Here is a 623-nt window from a genome sequence, read left to right as displayed (position 1 = left end):
CCCAGTGGCCCCAATCCACAGAGGCACATGAGAGCAACGTGGCTCCTTTCCACATTCTGAGTGGGGGGAGGAAGCGGGGCAGCTGTGGCAGTGATCCACAGGGCAGGATGCCCCCCAGATGTGCTGGACCACAACTCCCAGCATCCCCTGTTGGGGTGCGGGGGAAGGCTGCGCTACCATGAACCAGACGCAACAAGACTGTTCCCCACCAAGCCCCGCACCCCGGAACCCCAAGGCTGGCCAGAAGCGCCTCCCTCCCGCGGCACTGCCCTGGCCCCCCCGCCCCGAAAGGGAGGCAAGTCCAGCTCGGGGGCCGAGGGGAAACTCGGCCTCCTGCCCCCGCCCGCCCCGGCCCTGTTGCTTCGGCCTGCCCCCCCGCAGAACGGGGGGCGACCCGCCCCGCTCCCTCCGCCCCCTCCGGGAGCGAGCCCGGGCGGCGCCCCCACTCACCTGCGGGCGCAGGTGGAGCAGCAGCAGCACGCAGACAATGCCGGGGCTTCGCAGCCTCATCGCGCGGGTTTCCGCGGGGCGCCCGCCCCTCGGTTGCTTCCCGGCGCGGGCGGGGGGGCCAGGGCCGTGCCGCGGTTTTTTTTTTTTTTTTTTTTTTTTTTTTTTTTTTTTTT

The sequence above is a fragment of the Varanus komodoensis genome, unplaced genomic scaffold (genome assembly GCF_004798865.1).
Source record: "Varanus komodoensis strain SLA01 unplaced genomic scaffold, ASM479886v1 scaffold29_3, whole genome shotgun sequence".
Lineage (NCBI taxonomy): Eukaryota > Metazoa > Chordata > Lepidosauria > Squamata > Varanidae > Varanus > Varanus komodoensis.
The sequence above is the reverse complement of the archived record's forward strand: the minus strand, read 5'-3'. Positions refer to the sequence as shown.